At 35.3% G+C, this 24,919-nt stretch overlaps 2 long non-coding RNA genes, 1 other non-coding gene and 1 pseudogene across 3 annotated transcripts; all 4 read right to left on the bottom strand.

Annotated features, from left to right (window-relative positions):
* Positions 1–4,283: 4,283 nt before the first annotated feature.
* Positions 4,284–10,154, bottom strand: LOC142627008 (uncharacterized). The gene is made up of 2 exons (XR_012842731.1): positions 4,787–10,154; positions 4,284–4,617 (listed from the first exon to the last, which is right to left on the bottom strand). It is a non-coding gene; the product is annotated as an uncharacterized LOC142627008 (long non-coding RNA).
* On the bottom strand, positions 10,124–10,197 carry TRNAW-CCA (transfer RNA tryptophan (anticodon CCA)). Its single transcript has one exon. It is a non-coding gene; the product is annotated as a tRNA-Trp (tRNA).
* Positions 10,198–15,068: 4,871 nt separating this feature from the next.
* LOC142626687 (uncharacterized) lies at positions 15,069–17,478 on the bottom strand. The gene is made up of 3 exons (XR_012842594.1): positions 17,212–17,478; positions 16,575–16,626; positions 15,069–16,365 (listed from the first exon to the last, which is right to left on the bottom strand). It is a non-coding gene; the product is annotated as an uncharacterized LOC142626687 (long non-coding RNA).
* Positions 17,479–22,393: 4,915 nt separating this feature from the next.
* Positions 22,394–23,425, bottom strand: LOC142627493 (protein PLANT CADMIUM RESISTANCE 7-like; annotated as a pseudogene).
* Between the last annotated feature and the right edge of the window lie 1,494 nt (positions 23,426–24,919).

Below are 24,919 nucleotides of genomic sequence, written 5' to 3'. Positions count from 1 at the left end.
CAAAGAAAAAAAGAAGAATAAGCTACACTCTCTTTCCATTATTGACTTTGCAAAATCCCTTTGAAGAAACCTAACTTAGAAAAGAGAAGTGAGAAAAACAAAGAAGAAAGAAAGCAAAGTAGAGGTCAAGTTGCATTCTGAAGAGCCAGAACGGATCACTTGGCAAAAACAACTTCTAAAGCAAGAATGGAACTTTTGTCATTGTAATGTATGGAGAAATGAAGACCCAAACAAGATGAATTACGCAACCTGGCCCTTAGAAATCACTCCAAACAAGGTAGAAAACGGCAGGTAGTATAAAATCGATATCGATAACAACCAAGAAGTACTACTAAGACTCACGCTAGATAACGAAGATGAAGAGATGGAGACGGAGTTCCATTGGCAAACCTACAGGGAAATCTTAGCGAAAGAAGAGTATAATGCAAACTGGGAGACTGGCTAGCTTATAAAAAGTAAAATTCGCCCACTGTGGGGAGGATCAAGAGTGGAAGAATGACGACTAAGAATAAACAGAGGGAGGAAGAGGGATTTCAAATCCTAATATCTTCTCACGAGGGCGGATACGTTAAGGTCTTTGTTGGGAAGACCTTGCTAGCGAAGTAAGCAAGAAGAGGTATGCGCGGGTGCAGTAGTTCAAGAACTACGTTATGACTTGATCCCTTTAAAAGGGTAGGTAGGCAGCTTGAGAAAAAGATCTCAGGTTCAGTCGCCAAAAAAAACAATCGTTCGAATTCTAAAAACTCGAATAATAGGGGAACTGCGGGGAAAAAGGGTAGAAATCGAGGAGTAGCTATGACAAGGTGACTTCTGGTTCTTAACCCTCAAACACTACTTTGAACTTTTCAATCCTTCCTTCTTAACCCTTCACCCTAGCCTACGCTACGGTCCAAAGAAAAGTCCTCTCTGATTTCGAAAGAGTTATTTGATCAAAGGATTTATCATGTGACAAGCACTGATCGACATCTGCAAGGCGCTGCTTCAATCATCCAGATTTTCTCGAACCACACGTAGGCTACATCTAGCTATCAAAAGAGAAGCTCTTAGTCCTTAGTATACTATTATTACACTACCAGCACAGTAAAAGGAGACATAACCTAAAGGGTGGGCTAGTAGAGAGAGAGGATGAGGGGCCTCTCTCTTCAATTCTGTAAGGCAGAGAATGGCCATATAATCGATTTACACTTGATTTGGTTGCCCCATTTTGTAGCAGATGCTATCGATCCTACATTCCCCTAGCTACTAGTGCTATATTTAATACATTCTTTTCTATCTTTGCTTGCTCTACCCTTCCTACTAGGATAGAGATTCAAACAAGAAAGAACCTAGCTACTAGTAACTAATCGCATCTCCTTGCTTATCTCTCTTGAGCCCTCTGTCAAGAACTAAAAGCAGAAAGAGCATAACCATATGAGAATCGTTTGCCGCTGCCGCTGTTCTCTTTCTTTAAAGTGGGATTTTCGATCTCTTAGGCTGTCATTATGCACATTCCATTACATTGCATCATTCATTTACATTTCCATATATTTGCATCTAAATCATCCATTGATGGCTTCAGTCCACTGACTGGACTCTACTTCCTATCTTCACCTTCACAGAAGTTGAATCACAATAGCTTCAAAAAGTAGACCCAAAGGGGGTAAAGGAAAGGAAATCCAAAGGGCTCGGCGCCCGATTAAGTGGCATGTCAAACCACCGAGAGCAGACGGTTATACAGTCCCTAGCGCGTGCAACAAGGAGTATGGTGAAGCGCTACGCAAAGGTTTTTATTCGTTCCACTTTGTTGATCGTTGTAGAAAGAACAAAATATGGAATGATTGAGGTTGGGAAAACCCTGCCAAGAATCGAGAGGCAGGAGGGCACCAAAGCTACCACCAGACTAGCGAAAGGCTTCTCGACGAGGAGAAGGATGAGCGAATGACATCATGTATGGTATGAAATTACCAACCTACTTATTCTGGAAGTAAACTCCTCGCTACCGAGGCAGAAACGCTAGTAAGTTCGAGGCCTGCATTATACCCAAAGGGAAACCTGCAGCTAAGAGCCATTAAAGACCTTCACAGAGACCATACCTATAGGCCAAGTCTTCTATTTCAAACACATCCGTATCAGAACTGAACGAAGCAGGTGCCGGAACAGTGCATCCATCATTTTTTAAATGGTTAATGGATAGAACGGGGGCCTCCATTGCTCCTTCGTACTAGTGGCTTAGCTGCCTTAGTTTCCCTTCCTTACCGTATTCCTTTCCTTATTAACAGTCTTATTCTTTATGTCTCTAGTTTCTTTTCTCTTTCTTTAGTAGCTATCCTTGCTTCGGCCTTAGGTTTGACAGCTATGGTACTATAGACATATACAACTATGGTACTATAGACATATCTAGTTAGCCTTCTTCTTTCCTCGCCTTTGGCTTTTGGCTTTAGGACTAACTTAGTCTTCTTTAATAAGTAGATATTTAGTGAGTGACTCTTTCCGTCTTTAGTTTAGGTTCATTATGGCAGTTGTGAGTTTCGTCTCTTTATCAGTTAATTCGGTATCGTTTATAAATTGCACATATTAAGGGTAGTCTTTCCCCCAAGTGCGCCTAAAGTCTTATGATGATCCCTTAGCCCTAGGTTGGGTTAAACCATCAGGCTCGACTAAGAAATCCATGCTAGAGACTCCTACTAGTAACCATCCCCAAAATCCAGAGAAGTGTTCTTGAAGACATGGCGGGCTCCAAGCTTACACCCTTCTCTGTTACCAAATCATGGATCTTCCAGAGAAGACCAAAGCGAATGAGCTCACTTGATTCGCATCTGATCCTCCATAATTTCTCATAGACTGATGCAGAAAAGAAGTAACTTAAGGAAACATCGGGTGAATTCGCGACACTCCAGTACGAATGGACGTACCGAAGCCAATCCTTCATCCAGTTCCTGAGCAAAGACCACTCAAGGAAAACCCGGACTCTTTCTGTTGGAAATAATTCATCAAGAGCCACCTTTCAATCCGAAGGTTTCATCTCTTTAAGATGGAAGGAGATAATGAAACCTCGAAGATAAGGAAGCGAAAGCTCACTCTGCCAAGCCACAATTCTAATGGATAGTCATTGTGACCTCGAGGCTTGGTGTACATAGCAAGAACCCACTTAAAGTGATGAGATCTTGTATGACTGAGTTTGGCAAGGACCCTATAACCTCCACCACCTATCCTTACTAAGGTAGAGAACCTTCGTAATGAATGGATATTTTTTACATATAGCCATCAGACCATATGGATGATGGTAAGCAAGCAAACAACAAGCAGACATGGCAGAAAAATCCACGCGTCCACCCTTGACGCAAAAGCGCTTAGCAAACTCAAATGCACCAGTGTCAGAAATCAGAGATTTTTGAGTTGAAATTTGAACTCCTAATTTCTGAAGACACTGAAAATAAACTTCAGCAACTTGTGCATCAGTGATGACAACATCATCACCGAGCACATTGATTAGGACACATCAACTAATATGGCTTTTGAACAAGACCTACCGGCTTAGGGGTAGTTGCTACTAAAATGGGTGTACCTGGAACGGGGTTCTGATATCTAAACGGATCCGCTATAGCTACTCGATCTCGATTCAAATGGCTCTGGATCTGTCTCTACATTTTGAATATCTGTAACAGGATATGGAACTCAATATCTATCTTAAATTGGAAGGGATGCTATTGGTGCTATCGGTACTGCTCTCGTTATCATCGACAGATATGCCTCTTTTTCTATTAATGGGCGTCTTTCTCTACTGCTATGGATATGCTTCTGCTTCTACTGATGCTTATGGATTACTTGTTGGATCAAACCCAAAAACGGATAGGTTTGATCGGCCTAGCCTTGGGTGGTGGATCGAATGAACACTCAATTGCGTCATCATGGCAGCGATGGATGTCCAACCTTTATATCTCTTCCTTCTCAATAAAGGCGGGGATGGACTCTGAAATAGTCCTCCGATCGGTTCCGACAGTCTTTTCTTCACCTTCTCTTCTTGGCATGATCCAGGCGTTCAAGCTAGCAGATCAAATCATGGGTTCTCATCCCCAACGTTGGGAGAGGCAAGTGAGTCGGTTGGTTGAAATGCGGTTATGCCGGGTGGACTAAAGTAAAGTGGGAGGTGGCATCGTCTAACGTATAATAGGAGCACGCTTGCTTTTATTGTTTTACTCTGCTTATAAGTTGAGAAACTGCTACGTCTGCGTGTTCTCATCTAAGTAAGATGTACAGTGCTCGCGGAGCGCACTTGCGAAGGACCAACGACGAGCTATATAAAGGATAAGCCCAATCCAACGGAAGGGAGCCTCTAACTTGCCTGACCAAAGGAGAAGAAAAGAAAAGAAGAGTAGTTGAAAAGGAAGGAGTATGATCATCATCTTATGGAATGGGATTAGCTTTTGCTAAAATTTAGGAATGCCCTACGATCAGCCTCAAGGCTAGGTTCAGGTCCGGCTACTACCGCATGGCCATGAGAGATGCGATTCTGGATTTTCCCTAGTGAACGAGGGGCGGCTGCGCTTCTCTCTTATGGATAAAGGCAGAGATCACCGCAACCTGGAGCTGTATAAGGGGGTTCTATAAGTTTAACGCCCCGTCTAAGGCTCGACCGAGCTGTACAAAACAACGAAAGCTATGAATGCATGGGGAAAGGCAAGACCCAACCCCAATCGGAAAACGTGATCTACTATAAGATATATTGAACCAGAAGAGGAAAGAGCGAGCCACAGATCATAGCCTTATAGGCGAGTTGGAGAGCCTTGAATAAGTCAAGGCTATTCACCTGAATTGTGGACAAAGAAGCTTCCTCGGGATGGGCTTCTAGCACACATCATCCAGTCAAGCACTCCTGCTTTGGTGGTGTGGCTCCAGCTTAGAGAGTAAATCAGCGTAGTGAAGTATTTAAGGAAGCTCCTTCTTCTATGAAGTGCCAGGACACAGATATAGGGTTGGTTTCAGGGCATAAGAAGTGAAGATCTGAGATTGCATTACACGATCTAAAAGAGCGAAAGGCTTCCTAGTGGGCTCGGATTCTTGGTATAGATATAAGAAAGCCAGTAGAGCTAAATAGAGGTAGACTGTACTTCTATGCGTACTGAGCTGAGGTGCTAATGCTTCCCACAAGGATAAACTATCTTAGTCATACTTCCTTGATAAGTGAGACTTCCATGAAAGCACAGATAAGAATAATCTTAGTATGCAAGGACTGAGGAGCTTCGGTGTGTTCTTTGCTTTTATTGAATATCCTCTGCTACTGCAAAAGGAAATGGTTCTTAGGTCGGTGAAACAGTCCCTGTAGCTAAAGTAAAGCCAGTTCATTCATTCATGGCCATCGGTCTAGTAAGGAAGAAGTGAGCTGTAGCCTTAGTCTTAGTACGCGCAAGGGCTATCGAATGTGCCAGTGAAAAAATCAAATATTGTTTGTGTGCCACGAAGGGCCTACCCCTTGAAAATGGAAGGGCATGGAGAAGCGGATTCCTACTTCTTAATAGAATAGCTTGATCGATCACCATCCTTACTTCCCTCGAGTTGGTATGCTTGTGTGTCAAGCAATCCTGCTTCAGTAGTAGACTTCCTTCAAGGAAATCGCTTCAAGCAATGGCTTTGGATCGACCTGACTTCTTAGAGAGGAAAGCCAGTGAATGAATGAATGAAATCTGTTGAATGAAGAAGTCTTTATGGCTTAAGCTACTAGCGGACCTCCAACATTGAGAAAGTCAAGCATGTCAGCACGCCCCCTACCTATGTAGTCAGCTTCTAGGTAGTTTGTAGGATTAACCGCTCGCTATTGGAATCGGTCTATTTAAATGGCCTATCTCCAGATGTATGTATTCTTGAAGTGCCTTTCTCATAGTTCCCTTCCCGGGCATTGATTGAGAGGGAGTAGACTTCCCCACTAAACAAGGAAGGCAGCAATCTCTTTAAGATTTAAGATAGAAGGGCAATCCCCAAAAGAAGCGGCCAGAGGAGACATTCATTAATAACGGATCTCGACCCCTCACCCGTACTGATGGGAATGACGGGAACTACATCTTAAGATGCCGAAGCCGAGGAACTGAACCAATTACTTTAAAGGACAGCATCCCGGACGGATAAAGAATCAACTAGGAAGACTAGGTAGAAAAAGAGAATCTTACCCGCAGTAGCGACAATCAGGAACACTACTTCTATAAGATGATTCTCGCCATTTTCCTTACAATAGGGGCATTGACTTCAGTCTCAACTAGACCTAGACCCAATAAAGCTCGAAAAAGCAGGATTGCTTAAATGGAAAGAACAAAACGGAAAGGACAACCAAACGAAACTGCTAACAGCAGAAGGCAGTATGTATATTATATATAGTAGAGCTCGCTTACCATACAAAACCAGGCCTTTAAGGCTGGAGTGGAAGGGAGAGTAGACCCGAGAGCTGCAATAGTAATTAGTATTAGAGCACCGGCCCTTATCGAGACAAGAGACCATACATTAACTATGGCAAAAACATTCAATGGTCTGCGATCTCCCTTCCTCAAAGAAAGGAGAAGAAGCTATTGAATAGTGTCTTATAGAAAGAGTATAAATAACATCTTCAACGAAGCCGGTAAGGAACGGAATTGACAAAATTCACCAGTGAAAAATATAAAATCTTGTTCCGGGGGAAGGCAATGAATAATGAATAGGAAAGTAAGATTAAGAAGAAGAAAGAAACTCTACAAGACTATGCTACAATAGAAATAGGGAGCAAAAGCCGGATCTGTCAAAGCCTTGCCTCTTTCCTCCTACCGAATCATCAGAGACATGAAATCACATTACTGTAATGAATGAAAAATTTGGGTTGTCGAGTGATAGGGGTGATGAGTGGATCTCCCAGACAGCGAGCAAAGAGCAGAGCGACAATGCAAGGAGGTAGGTGCCTAATTTAAGCGATTAACTGTCCCTTCTTCCTTACGAAGTAGGAGCGGAAGCCGAAAGGCGTAGAGAAAAGAAAGGCGATTACCCTGATTTTGTCACAAGAATTGCTGTTGAGCTGGGACTAAGAAAGGTCAGCGATTGATTTGAACAGCAAAAAATCCGGATCTGAGACACTAGAGAGATGAGAAAGATTAAGAGAGCTATTCTAGCCAAAGAAAAGGCTATGGGGCACGAGAAGTAAGGAACTAGTTCTGGTAGAAAGGTCACCCGAGGCAACTCAACTAAATAGGTCTAGGTGGGGAAGTGAAATTAATCCTTGTTCATACATGGGCTTTTCTAGTACGAAATGAGCCACTTCAAATAGGTTCATTGCTTCGGCCCAGAATACGATTAATCTGGCATGGGCTACATGAGCTCCCAGTAATTTACCAGATAAATTGATAAGTCGGGCATTCCCGGCCCACCAAGCGAAACCTGTGGTTTCTTGGTCACAACCGGCTAAGGCTAAAGTTCCATTAAAGAGCGTTTCCAGGGGGTAGAACCTCCTCAGGGAATATAAGGTTTTCATGAGGCTGATCTTGAGCCGCCATCCAAGCACGAATGCCTTCATTTAAAAGAATATTTTTGGTGTAGAACGCCTCAAATTCAGGATCTTTCGCTGCACGGATTTCCTGAGAAACGAAGTCATAGGCGCATAGGTTCAGAGCCAAGCCGACTACTCCAAGAGCACTTATCCATAAAACAGTTACTGGTACAAATAACATAAAGAAATGTAACCAACGTTTATTGGAAAAAGCAACCCCAAAGATTTGGGACCAAAAGCGGTTAGCGGTGACCATTGAATAAGTTTCTTCCGCTTGAGTTGGGTTAAAAGCACGGAATGTATTTGCACCATCACCATCTTCAAATAAAGTATTTTCTACGGTAGCACCATGAATAGCGCATAGAAGGGCAGCGCCCAATACACCGGCAACCCCCATCATGTGAAATGGGTTCAATGTCCAATTATGTAACCCTTGGAAAAAGAGGATGAATCGAAATATAGCTCCGACACCAAAACTGGGCGCAAAGAACCAACCAGACTGACCTAGCGGATAAATCAGGAATACAGAAACAAAAACAGCAATTGGAGCAGAGAATGCGATTGCATTATAAGGTCGCAATTGAACAGATCGAGCAAGTTCAAATTGACGTAACATGAAACCTATTAGTCCGAAAGCGCCGTGGAGAGCAACAAAAGTCCACAGACCGCCTAATTGACACCAACGAGTAAAATATCCTTGTGCTTCTGGACCCCATAGTAACAACAAAGAGTGTGCTAAACTATTAGCAGGAGTAGAAACTGCCGCGGTTAAGAAGTTGCAGCCTTCCAAATAGGAACTCGCCAATCCATGTGTATACCATGAAGTTACAAAGGTTGTACCTGTAAACCAACCCCCTTAATTCGTCGAGTAAATAGGGAAGGTATAGGTTTGCTATGAATGACCCAGTATCGAATACTGGTAATAATATCAGCAAAAGAACGTTCTCCCGTGCTTCCAGACATGCCGAGCTCCACATATTCATGTACAGTAAAAGGGGGGATCGATTCTGTGAAAGATAGGATCAGTAAATGGAAATTCACTGAGATTTCATCTTTGTGAGATCTTCAATAGTGGTACCGAGGGTGTCTTTAGAGTATACCGAATCCGTATAGCTATCCTTCTTCTGACACAGCAACGCAATTTCAATCAATATAGAAAAGAAGTGATATAATATTTCTTTCTTCCTTTCTTGTTGCTTGTCAATGCAGAACCATGTGCCATTCAATAGAAAATTCCTCTCTTGTAGTATAGGGTTTCTTTCCATTACTGGCTTCAGACTAGAAAGATCTGGTAAAGTGTGAGTCCGACCTGTTGGGTTCTAATAATTCATGAAAGAGATTATCATATTCCCACAATTCAATTAGATGCGAAATCTATAAAGCCCCTTTTCATGGTTGTAGAAAAGGTTTTTTGTTCGAATCCTTTCATTTTAAGGAATTGGTTGGTTATACAATAACAAGTTTTTAAGTATATAGAGTCTTCGATGAAAGAAAGAGAACAAACAATTCCATAATTGGAACAATCAATATTCGTGATGCAAGCATTGCTGTATTAGATCCAAAGGTTTTTTTCTTGACCTAGCTACAAAGATGGGACTCTGTAATATTGAAAGATAAAATGTAAAACCCAAAAGGAAAAGAACATAGGAATTACTAGTCTTAGAATCGAGTTAGACTAAAATAAAGGTTTGATTTCATCGAGTGATCGTGCGATACTTTTTTTCTTCTTATTCGAGATATTATGTGCAATTAATGAACCTACTACTGAATCTAATGAGTTAAAGTAAAGTCAAAGTGTTAGTTGGCCGTTGTTCATTCCAAAATAGAAAATGGATTCGATACAATTCTTTTTACTTTTTTTTAAAGAGTTTCCGTATCTTGGTAATGGGGTCTGTTGATTCGGAAATCACGGGATGGGTAAATGTAATAGATCATGAATCCACTTTTTTTTTCTACCTCTGTCACTCTATCTTTCTTAGTGCCGTCTATAATGATAATGACTGATGAATCAAAAACTGTCAATTGGTATTTTTTCTTATCCTCGAATCTTGCAAAAATGGAAACTTAGGTAAGTTTTTTAAAAACTATTATTATATAAAAAGTTATAATATATAATAATAACGTATCTCATTTAGCTCCTTCATGCCTACTATAGCTAGTTCTTTCGGTTTTCTACTGGCGGCTTCAACTATAAGCCCAGCTCTATTTATTGATCTGAGCAAGGTACGACTTATTCGAAATTCATTGAATGAACAATTCATAAAAATGAAAGTTTCTGTGAGATTCCGGGTATGGAAAACTTCCTTCCCGCGTCAATTTCTAATTCTTGGTCATTGAGATTCATGGGCGATTCGGATGTTTATTTAGGTTTGGAACCCTCTCTTTTTTCCCCTTTCAAACAAATCGAAATGATTGAAGTTTTTCTATTTTGAATCGTGTTAGGTCTAATTCCTATTACTTTGGTTAGATTATTCGTAACTGCATATTTACAAGACAAACGCGGTGATCAGTTGGACCTTTAATTAATTAACATCTCTTTTGTTTTTTTACCTTCCCCTTTTTTTAATCCACAGGAGGTAAATTTCGGGTTGCTGTTCAAGTTAGTGAAGTTATTCCATTGTAAATAGGACCTAACAAGAACGGAATCACGCTCTGTAGGATTTGAACCTACGACATCGGGTTTTGGAGACCCACGTTCTACCGAACTGAACTAAGAGCGCTTTATTATCACAGTAGATACGACTATAAAGAAAAGGATTCTTTTTTTTTCCCTTTGTGCTTATATCTTGGAGGAAATCTATGCAATTTGTAGCACTTATCAACAACATGACCCACAATTTCACAATATGTGCAAACATGCCTCTCTTTCTTCGAATTACTACTCTTTCCTCCTTGACTGCCATGATTCCCACCTTGATTCCAACCTTGAAACCCCTTGGGATTGGAATTATTAGCAATGACCAAATCCTAAGGATTTAGCAGACAAAGCTGTTGGCTCAATGACCAAATCAACTTGACCAATTTGCCTACGTTTTTCCTCTTGCAAAATCAAAGAATAGGCTTTATTCATAACAGGTAATGGCTCAGTGATCAAAATTTGACTTGTAACAGTGGAATAAATGTCATTAAGTCTCATGAGAAAACGAAGAACTTGATCCTTTTGCTGAGCATTCAATTGATTTCGTTGAGTACCACAAGTACAGATACAGGTGCAAGCAGAAAAGAACTGATAATGCACAAGTTCATCCCATAAAATCTTGAATTTGGCGAAGTAAGAACTCACCGATAATGAACCTTGTGAAAGATTTGAAATTTATTTTTGAATCTTAAGGAATCTTGGAACATTTGGCTGTGAAATCCTATCATGCATATCAATCCATAACTCCCTCACAGTGTGAATGTACATCACACTAGTAAGAAGATCCTTGCTTAAAGAATTCACCAACCATGAAAGAATAGTGGTGTTTGCTCTGTGCCAAGCATTGTACGAAGGATGAGAAAGATTAGGTGTGGGAATAGAACCATCGAGAAAACCAAACATGTTTCTACCACTCAAAGATAAAAATGCAGCCCTTGACCAACTAAGATAGTTTTCTAGACCAATCAGTGGTTGAGAAACTAGAACAACATCTATAGGTGGAATGAAATAAGGGCTTGATGGATTGGTATTTGCATCATCCATTGAAGATGCTTGAATGGACGATCTGTGATTTGCAGTATTGGAAGTATTAGTGGGAAGAGTTTCTGAATTTGAAACAGGGTTGGAAGCGAAAGCCATTGACGAGCTATAGAAGCTCTAATAAAGAAAGCTTTCCAGAAACTATTAAGAAGAAACTAATTCTCTAAATTGATTGAAATGAAAAACTTAGTTAATTTACATAGAGTCTCTCCCTTATATGCACACAACAGAGGAAGAAGAAAATGAAAGAGAAAATCCTAACTAACTCTTAACAAACTAATTGACTAATCAATAAGCAACAACTGTACACCATTAATCAATTACACATGCCAACAATCACACGTGCTAGTTACTTAAGTGCAACTACATCATTTTCCTTTAATTTCCCTTTCTTTTTTCTTTTTATCCCAACTATGTTGTTTTGCTCTGTTACTTCTTCACTATAGTTCCAGTCTTGTTTCTTCTTGACTGAGGTGTCTTTCTTCTTAACTTCTTTCTTCTTGACTGAATTCTCAACACTGAGTTGAGTGAAAGTGGATGAGAGAAACGTAGCGGTGACCCAAAGAGCAATGACATGGAAGCCAACTGACTCCAACGGGCTTCTAAGGTTTTGTTGTTATTACTTTATTAAACTTCCAATGGTCTCACTCTGATGGCCTTGTGTTTCTTCTTCGTCTCACACCTCTTAACCTGTATATGCCTCTCATAAAATTCAACCATGTGAAAAAAATCAACATGAGGAAAAAATAAACCATATAGTTACTTAACTAAAAATTATACTTCCATTTTATAGGGAAAAAAATTACATGACATAATTTTAAAATGGAAACCTAAAAAATAGCACCTAAGTACTGTACCTAAATTTTGTCCTTAGAAATAAGGAAAGAACTAGTCGCAAACCCATGCGATGCACGATATAGTTTTAAATCAAATGTTAACATGTTCAGGTTTAAACATCTCTCTAATTTCAACTATTAAAAGCTAAATTGGCTCTAATATAAGATGAAACATGTAATATTATGAAGTAACATTAAAATTGAGATAAATACAAATATTATGAAGTAATATTAAAATTGAGATAAATACAAATATTATGAAGTAATATATTACAATAATCATAATGTGCTCTTACATTTGGTTTAATAAGTATTACAAAAGAACCCGTGTGATGCACATAAGTCCCAATACCATGTATTTTTGCTATGACTTTTTTTATTTTTCAATTTCATTTATTTTATGACTTCCACTAAATATTCAATGTATTCATTATATTTAAAAAACGTTGAAGTAAAGTTGTATCCTTAAATAACTAAATATAAGAGTTCAATTCCTCTCTGTTTCAATTTAAAACCAAATTGTGCATTATAGCAAAAAAATTTCCTTTGTTCCAATATGTCTTTAGTACCAAAATCACAAATCCATTAAACCAAATTGTGCATAGAAAATCTTAGAGATTGAAAGACAACTTTAAAGTGTTTTTTGTATCTTCTTCCTTTGTTGCTTTGTAGTAGTCCCTGAATATGCCCTTTTGTTTTCCTTGAGTATAGATGTTGGTGTGAGCTACACATTGCTTTCAACATCAAGTTTTTGAAATTTTGTACAATCACCATCTTCTTCAGTTGATAAGTTGTTGCTACATTCATTTGAAGTATCGCTGATGTAAGCCTGGCAATAGAACAGGTTGAGGAATGTATTACAACATATACATCTTAAATTTCATATTTGTAATTTTGTTAACTTAAAGAATACGTACTTCTGTCATTTTATCAAGTTGAATTGTTTTGTCAGTTTCTTCAAAAGAGTCAAAAAGTTTCTTGACAGTGTAGAATTCCAATCCATACTTGAGATTATAGTCATTTAGTTGAATTTGGAAAACAAATTGTTTTCCTTTCAGATTTTCTATTTGCACAGGAAGGATGACTTCATCGGGCTCCTAATAAAAGTAACATTTTTCAAATTTTACACTCAAGTAAAGTTTAGTAAATATTAAATAGTAATTTTTCTGCTTCTGAATCAAATAAAATGAATGTGGCCATTCCTGAGCTATCTTCAACCTTTAATTGAATTCTATACTTGATAAAAGAAATGGCATATATAATGTTAATATCATATTAGTTACTGTGTATTTTAATATAAAAAGTAAACATTTTCATTTTGTGTACCTTGGGATTGGGAAGCATGCCTTTTTGTTACAATTGTCGCACCATAAAAATTTATCTATTGACTTTACCTTTTTATGACATACTTCGCAAGAGATAAAGTATCAACCATAATAATCTATGTCAATGTTTATAATCTTTCTTTGAAAGGTAAAGATAGTTTTCTAGAAATTGAATTTAATATCAATCAATTCATAATTTTATAGTTAAATTTTGTAAAAGCAGCTCTATGGTACATAAAGAAATGTTAAGGACACAATGTTATTGTTGAAAGTATTTTTTTCTTACCTCATTATCAAAGTCCTACATAATTTTTGTTATTTCACTTATGGTTCTTCTGTTGATGTTCATCTCTTCTTGAATTGTCACTTGTGGTTTGAATTGCTTTGACATTTTGTACTATTGGTTGGTTATTTTCCACCAGCCTATTATATTACATAAAGATATTAGACATAGTATTGTAGAGACTGTAAATATATTAAAAATGTGAATCCAAAACAAAACACTTACTGATCTTTGAATTCAGCAGTCTCAGGAATGTCCAAATCAATATAAACTCTTGTTCCACTTGTTGATGATAAGTTATACTCTCTTGCAATGCACGAGATTCATTAGAAAAAAAGTACATTGAAGTTTCAATGGAATCATCACAGTAACAGAGAGAGGTCTATATCTAGACATGGCGAAATGGGTCAGAATTTTTTGACCCGATCCGACCCGCCCGTCTTGCCACGTCTACCAACATTGAGTAGATTGAGATTGAGGTATAATTCTTATAAAATAATTACTTATTCTTTACTTAATATGTTATGTACTCCATTATAGTTTGTCATTCTTTACTTGCCACCTTCATTTTCTCTTCCTGCTTTAAACAGATAAAAAATTATACTAAGATTAGCTTCTAGAAAGCTGGAACAAGAGTTGCACCAATTTTTGGTATCAAGTGTTTTGTGGTAATTGGTAAGTGGTAACAATATCACCAATGGGAATCTAATCACAGTTAAAGAACTCATAAACAATTGACAGATTGCTTCTATTGCAAAAAAAAAAAAAAAACTTGTTTGAAAAATATCGGTCAACTCGACCCGATTGACCCGTTTAAAAATGACCCGTTTTAACCCACGACCCGATCGACCTGAACTCGACCCGACCCGACTCGCCTGTTTTGCCACGTCTATCTAGATCAGAGGGCATAGTATCTTGTAGACATGTGTTTGAAGACAAAAATAATGTTGTTGAGCAATACAATATTCAAATCTAAAAAATTAAACACTGTGCTTGATCAAGGGCATTTCTAAAATTTTAACAATATTGAGCTACACTCTACAATTTTCTGTTTGTGTTAAAAAAAGTTTTAAGCACTTGGGTCACATGGGCTAGAAAAAATCTACCCACACCAATTTCGCTAAGGTAGCATAGCATCCTCAACATATAGGATATTTATACATAATAAGTTACAATTCAAATTGATATGAAGCTTGCATAAAAAAAAATTATCAATTCCAACAAATAACTTGTGCACAACATATAATTAAAAAGTAAAAATAAATACATTTAGCCCATTAAACTCTTCTTAATGACATAAAAGAAATTTAGACTTAAAAAAATAATTTATTATATCAAATTTATAAAAATAACCATATAAGTTTTTCTTATATAAAGAGGGTCTCAAGAAATGTATCAGATTTCAAAAAAAAAAAAAATTAATTTTTTTAGAAACACTATAAACTTAGACCAACATGGCATGCTTTAAAATAAATAAATAAATAAATAAATAAATAAATAAATATATATATATATATATATATATATATATATATATATAACATTGATATTAGGTACCACCTTCAGGGTCTAATCCACGGTTTTTGAGCTCGTGGTACTCTTGACAAATAGCGCAAAAAAAGCAGCAGAAATGTACACAGCAATTCCCACACGGCTTTGATGGCAAGGAATACACTACAAGAAAATTTTTTATTTTCAACGGTTGAAAACATCGAAAAAAGTATTTTTGACGGTTTAAGTGACCGTTGAGAACCACCATTAAAAAATGTGTCAAAACTTTTTTTCTACACCTTGTATAATCGTCGAAAAATGTGATTCACCTTTATCAACAGTTATTGAACGTCGAATTGTTAGTGAAAACTGTTGAAATATATGTTGTCTTGAGATAAATTTCAACAATTTAAAACCGTTGAAATAAGTATTTAAAAAAAAAATTAAAGCAATACTCTTTGCTATGAGTGTCTTTCCAGTACCAAGAGGCCCATATAGCAAAATTCCCTTGGGAGGCTTCACTCCAATATTTTCAAAAAGCTGTGGATGCCTTAAAGGCAATTCCACCAACTCACGAATCTGATTTATGTTAAAGAAATCAACATAAATCGGTGAAAAATGGAAGACGATGGCTGTGTAACACCAAAGTACTTAACTCAACTTATTTATCCACCATAAAGCAAAAGTATTAGTATTAATATTAGTAGTTAGTACTAAAGAAGATGGCAATAACACTACGATCACAATGTGGGAACTCTAAATTTGTAAACTTTAATACATTGGTGGTGGTGAAGATATTGCACATTATAAAATCTCTAGTAAGGATTCTAAGCAAATTGTAAGCATCTTGGTTAAACTGCATGTCTTGTCAAGTTCAAGTCAGGAAAAGACAGATCCATGCACCTTTGATTCTCAACCTTACAAGGCCTTTGGTCAATGCCTCCATGCACTTGTAAATTAGTACTCTCCATTGGAACTGCTAGCACCTTTGAAGATCTGGTGCAATCAACATAGAAACAAGTTTTTCTATGGCTAAACTAATGTCAACAACAGACCAACAAAAAAACAAGAGAGTAAGTGCAAAACATCCTACTTAGTGAAATGACTACTCACAAGTTATTGAACGGAGGTAAGGCAACAGCTAATGAGAACAAAAGGATAGGATTGAATCCTTTTAGCTTTTTGGAACAGGAGTTTCATCATGAAACTTGAAATCTTACCAAAAATCACTGGGGTGCCAGATTTTCCTTTTGATCTGAATCCGAAGTGATATCCTATAAACATCCCAATCAGATCAGAACAAGTCAACCCAAAAGCATACACACACACACACACACAAAAACATCCTTTACCTTTTTACTAGTTTTATCAAAAGTTAAAGTATTTTTTCTTCTTTGAGCAACCATAGATGACAATGAACTTAGTTGCTAAATGCTCATTAACAAATAAGGTAAAGAACTTTCCATATCCAACCATGCCTCACCTCTTATATTTTGTAACTGCAACACCCTTAATATATATAGCACCTAACATCCCTGTAAGACAAAATAACAAAGAAAGTAAAGTAAGTAAGCTGAAAAATGTGTACTCTTCATCTCACTAATTGACAGTCAAAAACAACATTTACCATAAAAGGCCCACTAATTTCACCCCTGCTGATCAAGTTTAGAATATACCATAAAACTTCACCCATGCTTTCACAATATTCAGTGTAATGTAGCGTATGCACTATATTCTTAAAATATAATGCTCATGAAATATGTAATACTTCCAACATCAATAAATAAATATTTTGAATTTCATGTACATGAATGTACACCCTTTTTTTTTTAAAAAAAATGTTAAGTACTACTACTATGTAGACCCTGCTACTCCAAGTCTAGTGAAGGTACACCTATTAAAACATACTTTGTGTGACATTTCTCAAACATTAATGCACAACGAATCAATAAAAAGGCATAAAAATAACAAAAAACAAATTTGAGAATAGAGGAACAAAGACATTGAGCGATCCAAACGAGTCAATTCATCAAAAGGCATAATTATTCACAGCAAAACCGAATAATAAAAAGCCCTAATTTCAATATTCCAAACAAGTAAAAGAGAGAATGTGAACGAACCTCGTTCGATGTAAGCCATGAGAGAGAGAAATTCTAGAGTCTTCACCAAAGTCCGAATAAAGATGAATATGCAAAATTGCATATAAGGCAACCGACTCGAATTCGACGTTAGTATTTATGATGACTAGTTTGGACTACTACATTCAATTCAGTGAAATCAATTCGATGGCGATGATCTTGATGAGGAAATCAAAACGAAAATCGTAAAAAACAAAAAAAAACCTAAACTCTGTTTGGTTGCCTAGAAAATAATAAAAAATAGAAAGTTTTGAGAGAGAGAGAGAGAGAGAGAGAGAGAGAGAGAGCAGAAGGATTAAAAAAAATTAATAGTAAAAAAGCAACTAACGTGTTTTTATTTTCAACATTCTATATAACTGTTGATAAAATATTTAATTTATTTTTTTCCATGTCTATCCGACTGTTGATATAACTTTTTCCTATTTATTTATTTTTTTAACACTATTTCAACAGTTATGGCAACTGTAGATTTTTTTTTTTTTTTTTTACATATGTTTCAACAGTTATACCAACTGTGGAAATAAATATGTGAATTTCTTTGTTTTACTCAACAGTTGTGTATAATTGTAGAAATTTAAGGTTTTTATCAACATTTTTTAGTGACCGTTGATAAAAATATGTTGAAAAAACTCAAGTTTGTTATAGTGAATAGTGGACTCTCAATTTGGCTCGGTATGTGCATGTCTATTTCTATTTCTATTTCTATTAACTATATAAAAATAGGCCATGCCTCTACAGTGACATTTTGGTTTAGTGAGTGTTGTCCTCTTCTTTTCTTTTCTTTTCTTTTGCTTTTTTTTTTTCCAAGTTTTGAACAGTAGCTACAGTGCCACTTCTCCAGCTTTTTTTCGGTCTTCTGTTTTTTTTTTCATATATATATTGTTATACTGACACAACAAATTTCACAATATTTTCACAATTATTGAGATGTCAATTTCTTATAAATTAAAATAAAATAATAGAATATGAAATTGTGACCAACCACAACTGAAAAAAAAAATGTTTTGTGAAAATGTTGTGACACTTGTTGGGTGAATGTGTAAAAGCTATAGTACCTTTGGTTTGTTCAATATGTACTGTTCATTGCTTCTTTTTAATTTTTTTTTCAAAGAGCGAATAAGCTTATGAATAGTGTTATAAACAATATTTTTGGTTTAGTGACTTACCTTTTCCCCCCTTTTTTTTCCCTTCAAGTTCACCAACTTGGTTTGAGCTTGTTGTTTTCTTTTAAAAGATCTTTATATGTTTACTTTCTACTTGTAATGTAAGCTTATATTGTATACACACAAAAAGTAGCAAATATAATATACATTTGCAAAAAAAAAAAAAAATTGTACAAATTTTGCAAATGTGTACAACATTTACTAATTTTTATGCATTTACAATATAAATTTACATTGTAAGTGCAATATTGTGTGTGTGTGTGTGTGTATATATATATATATAAAGAGTGAATGGAAAAAGTTACAGTAATTTCGTTACAGTAGTTTTGGTTTGTTTAACCTTCACTATTTTGCTAGCCCTTTTTATTTATTTATTTATTTTATTTTTTGTGAATGCATAAAGTTGTAGTATATTTGCTATATTATTTTTGATTTGTCCACAATAATTTTCGCAACACTTTCATAACAAATCAAATATAGTAAATCGTTATTGGTTCTAATTTAAACTTATCAATGAAACTACTTTTTTGCCCACTAATAACAACTTGTAGTAACCTACTACTTATGATTTGTTGTGAAAATGTCATGAACATAACATTTTTTTGTGTGAAAAATGTTAAGACATCTTGATGTTATCACAATATTTTCAAAATTGCTGAGCTGTCAATTCTTTACAAGTTAAAATAAAATATAACAAAATTATGAAAGTATTATGAAAATGTTGCGTAATTCTGTTATGTTTTTAGAAATTTTTTGTTGGTTTAATTAACTTTGTTGAGCCAAAATTCACTATTCCACATATAATTTTCTTGGATTGATTTTTTGTATATTTTTTTCTTTACACACTATTTTTAGTAAAAACACATAGTTTTGCACACAAAAACAAAAACTTAGGAAAAAAACATTTTTAATCCTTTATGTTTGGGGTAGTTTACAATTCTTCCTTAAACTTTAAAATCAAGCAATTTTTCCGTTAATATTTTGGAAAAGAGCAAATATGTCATATTGTTATTCTCTCAGTTAAACCCTAATGAAAACTTATGATTCTTAAAATATTTTATTGTGTAATGTCTAAATTACTCCTACTAAATTTTAACATCCTAAAAATTTTCTTTATGTATTTTGAGTTTTAAATGATAAAAATTCTTAGAAAGTTAGAATGATGATATTAGGTGTTTTATTTTTTATCTAAAGAATGTTGATTTTCTAGATTTAAATTTTCAAAACTTATAATTTATCTAATGAAAAATTCGATGACACATGCCTTTTGTTATCCTTTTTTTTTTATTTTTTATTTTATAATTTCTTAGTAAAACTAAGTTGTTTATTGTTGGAAGATGATGATATTCATTATCATTCTTAGAAGTTTTTAGAGAATAGATATATTGTCTTTAGCAAGTAGGTACTAAAAAACTATTATAGTTAAATAAATATTTATATGTTAAATAGCTATCTAACTTTGTGGTTGATCAAAATTCTTAAACGAATGAGATTAACTTTTTACAACATAATTATCAAAATTCTTAAAATTAATATGTATTTTAATTAATGGAAATCTCTATATACTTTAAAAATAAAATCTTTTGTTTTGTAATACAAATAAAATCTACAATTGACTTTAATTATTACAGTACTTTTTTTTCGACGGCAAGCACATGCCTTGCATGTGCTGTCCTAACTAGTATATATACATGCACCAATTCCAAAAAGATAGGCAAGCATGAAACAGTTTCAGGTCGCGGTAAAACAAGCTGCATGCAGCCAAAAATCAAACAGAAAAATTAAAGAAACTAAATCTATAAGCACAAGCATACATATATATAATTGCTCCAAATATTCTATCTAGTAGAATTTGCTTACTAACATGTTCGTCCCTGGTCAACTATCTCAGCAGTGCGGCCAAAGATAATGTTGTTAAGTTTGCTAAGTTTGCTGGTAGTTTTCTTTATACAAATTTTGTTGTACTAAGAGATCGATATATGTACCAAATGACGTTCAAAACAAAAATCTTACACTTTAATAACTTTTTTATAAACTTCCATTTCAGCAAATATGTTCAAATTAAACAATTCAATATAGAAGTTCAAACAAGATATCATACGATATATTTCTGTATAAAGTTTTTTTTTTTTTTTTTTTTTTTTTTTTAAATTTTAAATAGAGGTTTCCCTTACAGCTGGTCACATCTTCAAAACAACCACATAATTTGAGGCAATAGGGGCAAATAAATACTATTAGCCAACTTAATTATGCATTTGGGGTTGTAATGGGATTTTGATAATCTCAACCCCAATATTCTTTTTTTTTTTGGTAGAAGTAAATCAAAATGTTGAACATTCAAATAAAAAATTTATAAATTTTTTTTCTCCTAAAGGGAATTTGGATGTTTAATGTCCAAACTCCACTTTTTTCCTCTCACCTCATCTTCTCTCTCTCTGTCTTTCTAAAAATTTGGACTAAGGGTCTGTTTGAATACCGCTTATTAATTACTGAAAACATTGTATCAAAATAATTTTTAAATATGTGAATAGTGCACGGAACCCACAGAAAAACGCAGCTGCACATCTCAAATGCGCAATCAAAACTCTACCTAAAATAAAACCATTATAGTTTAATCTAAGTTAGTAATTGTTGTATTTTGTGAATAAGCTCTTAGTTCACAATTTAGTTATGTAAACTTTCTAATTGTTACATCTTGACCTCCTAAAATTCGATTAAAATAAAATGGTTAATTTGTTTGTTTTTGGATGGAACTTCACAATTTCATTTTAGTCTAGACATTAAAGAATTCAAATGTACCAATTGAAAATGTTTGGGTAGTGGGTTGAATTAATTGTGATTAAAACCAACTAAATTGCGTACGAAAATTATAAATTTTCCCTTAACAAAAATGAATGAGGTACAATACTAGAAAGGATTTCATCAACATCAAAGTAATTAATTAAAATGGTTATTACATTAATCAATGATATCACGAAGCTAGGTTCATATGTAAGAGCACCCAGGTAGATTCAGTTCTTAAAGAGCTGGGGCATGTCTATCTAGACATATGTGAGCAGTGAGCTTGCCACTGGAAGGCAAGACTTGCATATTACATGGTATGATCAGAACAAGTCAAGTTTGAGCCAGTATTGTTGGTTGTTAATCAAGCAATTAAGGAAATATTGAAATGTAGTTAATACTATTGGTACCATGTTAGACCATCAAAGCTTCTTGAACTCCAGAAGTCCCAAGAATGCTAGATAAACGTCAGATTTGCTCCCTGTAACTAGTTGACTAACTTTGCTCCATTATTTGAGGGATGCTTCTATTTGTCCTCACATTTATAGCCCTTAAGAATTTAGATGTGGACTTTGGTCATCTCTAATTACCATCAACTAATTAATTGAACACAGTTATTTATTTCTCATTGTGATGCTGTTCTCTCTCTTTTTCCCCTTGTTAGACGTGGAACTTATTACATTCTAGCAAGCTTGATATTCATTTGACGAATATTTTATCTTATCAAAAAAAAGGAGGGACTTGGGAATGACAAGAAGTACTCATATCAATCTTTATTTTTTAGCTTTCCTAATCCATTATGAGAGAGAGAGAGATGCACTAATGTACTAAGAGATTGGTTTATTCTTCAATTGATATCTAATGTTGGATTACAATCATGTATTTATAGGAGACTAGTTCTAATCTCATTGGCCTACATGGCCTCATCATATTGGTTCTATTGTTCCCCATATGCATTAATAATTCCAACATGTGCTAAATGCAACTAACATGCTTGAAATTGTAACTAATTAAGTAACTAAATCTAAATACAACAATTATTATCCATATGCTTGTAGCATTCCTAACACACAGAGAGAGAGAGAGAGAGAGAGAGAGAGAGAGAGAGAGAGAGAGAGAGAGAGAGAGAGAGAGAGAGAGAGAGAGAACCCACTAGTTGTTGAGGTACATCAAAGGGAACTAAGAACAAACTGAATACTAGGATGAATGAAGAACAAGGATGAAAGCAGACCCTAACGAGTCATGCCTGGCGGAGGAACCGGTGGTGCTGTGGTTCTGCTTTTCATTTTCTGAGCATTGATTGTCCAACCTTTATCACCAAAAAAAAGAATGAAAAAGATTAAAATAATGAATAAAAGATGATGGATTATTCATTGTTATGGTTGTAATTAAATGGAGGTAATTGTATTTGTACATACCTAAGGTTGGTTCGAGTCCACGGTTTTTGAGCTCGCGATACTCTTGACAAAGAGCACAACAAATGCAAAACTGATGGACACAGCAATCCCCGCAGGGTTCTGGTGGCAAGGAATAGAGGCTTCTCAGTTTGGCTCAGTAAGTCCATGAATACATATTTCCGAGTAACAGATAGGTTCGAGTTGCAGTAAAAAAAGCTGCCATGCACACACAAGATACAACATCATATAAAATTAATTACTCCATGAGCTTGAACTTTTAGCTTAAAGCACAAATGTTCTTTAATTTGTTACTTCAAGTTGTATATCACAAAACAATAAGTAGAATTTGCTTAATTACATGTTCGTCCCTGGTCCACTATCTCAGCAATGCGGCCAAAGGTGACGATGGGACAGCAGCCGGTAAGCCAACCTTGAGGGGAATGAAAACAATAGAATTTGTTAATAAATATTTGCATATAGTTTTTTCTTTGATTAGTTTGTCGTAGTAAGATGTACCAAATTAATATTAATGTTTGAAAACAATATGGCACACTTCATATAATATTTACTAAATTTTGGTTACATGTTATGCGCCATTATAAGTTATTAAAAACACTCAAAAAAAAAAAAAACACTCCAGCATGGAAATTTGTAAATTATGCATGTTGCACCCCAAATATTAAAAACACTATTTTGATAGTTTTTTTTTTTTTTTTTTCATTTGAAATAAAACAAATAGAGGATTTCCTTACAATTGGAGGGATCTTCAAAGCAATCATAAAGACCAGTGGACCATTGCCCCTCAGGTGGAGAAGTGTACGGAGCTGGATTGGAGTTCTCATTATTAGGATACATTTTAGAGATGGAAAGATAAGATATGAGCACGAAGAGGATGTCAATTACAGAGCACTATACTACTACAATATTTGCACAATAGTACCCAATGGTGAGTTCACTTCTTATACTGCAAAGCTCCATAGGTTGCCCTTGACTTTGTCAGAGGCTTTTTCCTTCTCTCTCTCTCTCTCTCTCTCTCTCTCTCTCTCCAGAAGACTTTGTAAGGGTTTGGTCTTTGATTATTAATGGTTAAATTGTTTGGAATAGCTGCTAGGTGGAATATCCTCTTCTCAAGTTGTTAGATTAAAGTAATATTATTAATTGAATGTTTCCAAATATGCAAGGCTGGATAGATTTTTTTATTTATTTTCCTTCTCCCTATGTGTGCGTTGTGTCTGGCTAAGGGTATGATCTCAACCTATCAGCCTAATTAAGTATATATGGTTGAAGACATTCTCTACGTAAAAAGCTAAGGTAGTGTACATTTAGTGCTAATTTTCAATGATATTAAGTTGTTCAAGTATTACAGTTGTCTCTTTGACAATGGAAGGAAAAGGAAACGGACCCTTAATTGTGATTTGATCTTATCCATAATTTGAGGCAATAGGCAAACACTAATGGTCAAATTAATTATACATTTGGGGTTGTAATGGGATTTTGATAATCTCAATCCCAAATTTTTTTTTCTTTTGTAAAAGTAAATCAAAACATTGAACATTCAAATCTAAATTTTGTAAATTTTCTTTTCTCCTAAAGGGAATTTAGATGTTCAATATCCAGACTCCACTTTTTCCTCTCTCTTTATATTTGGACTATAAAATGAAGTTGTTAAGTTTCATCTAAGTTAGTAAATTTTGTATTTTGTGGATAAGCCCTTAGCTATAACTTATATATTTGCATCACAATTTAGTTATGTGAATACTTTCTAATTGTTACATCTTGAGCTCCTAAAATTTGATTAAAATAAAATGGTTGATTTGTTTTTTGATGGAACTTTGCAAAAATTAACAAATCCGTCTTCTTTTCCGCTTATTCCACACGTAAACGTAATTTCCAATAACTACAAAAATGAAAGAACATAGGCTAGCATGAATCCAAAATGTATAGTAACTAGACTGATGGCCATATTGACTGGAGTCATCAGTCTATGCACATGAACCCATATAATGAAAAATTAGCTTGCTTTGATCGGTACGTAGATGATGACACAATGAAAAATCCAAAAATCTTTCAGAGAAGCAATATTTGTTTGATAGTAATAATAGGATCTTGACTTGAAGTTTATATGAGCTAAGTAGCTAAACCATGATTGGGGCTAGGTGAGTTTGGTCCACATTGCATTTGCATGGGAGGTTCCCCTTATTCCTTGACTGGTCACCAACGGTAATCAATTTGTCTTCACTGAAAAATCGAAGGACCACGACTTTTACAAGTAGCAACTAAAGCTTTCTCGGCCACTATCAAGTCACGACTTTTACAAGGACCAAGATGCTTTTACACTGTACTAATCTT

The sequence above is a fragment of the Castanea sativa genome, chromosome 3 (genome assembly GCF_040712315.1).
Source record: "Castanea sativa cultivar Marrone di Chiusa Pesio chromosome 3, ASM4071231v1".
Taxonomy (NCBI): Eukaryota; Viridiplantae; Streptophyta; class Magnoliopsida; order Fagales; family Fagaceae; genus Castanea; species Castanea sativa.
Note: the sequence above shows the minus strand (reverse complement) of the source record. Positions and strands in the feature narration are given on the sequence as shown.